The sequence below is a fragment of the Odontomachus brunneus genome, unplaced genomic scaffold (assembly GCF_010583005.1).
Source record: "Odontomachus brunneus isolate Ranch 3 - 2012 unplaced genomic scaffold, Obru_v1 Obru_scaffold_062, whole genome shotgun sequence".
NCBI classification, from domain to species: domain Eukaryota; kingdom Metazoa; phylum Arthropoda; class Insecta; order Hymenoptera; family Formicidae; genus Odontomachus; species Odontomachus brunneus.
In genome coordinates, this window is record NW_022639512.1 from 1,062,124 (window position 1) to 1,062,573 (window position 450).

Sequence of the window (450 nt, forward strand, 5' to 3'; positions counted from 1 at the left end):
GACCCGACTGCCGACTCTCAATGGACCAATCACAGTGAGGCGCTGACTTGGTGCCTCACTGTGATTGATCCATTGAGAGTCGGCAGTCGTAGTTGGCAGTCGGGTCGGCCTGTACAGTCAGTAGTCTGATACGGGTTTAAAGGTCATCATACACAAAATTACATAGCGCATATGCATAGTATAAGATCGTATGGACCAATGAGCATCGAATATTAAGTATCAATTATCAATATGGCGACTTAATATTCGATGTTCATTGGTCCATACAATCTTATGCTATGCATATGCATCTATGTAATTTTGTGTGTGATGGCCCTAAAACTAAATGTATTATACTATATAATACTATATAAATATAATACTATATAATTATATTATACTATATAATTATATTAATACTATATATTTAATTTATATTTTTATTATATACTAATACTATACAGGGTGTCC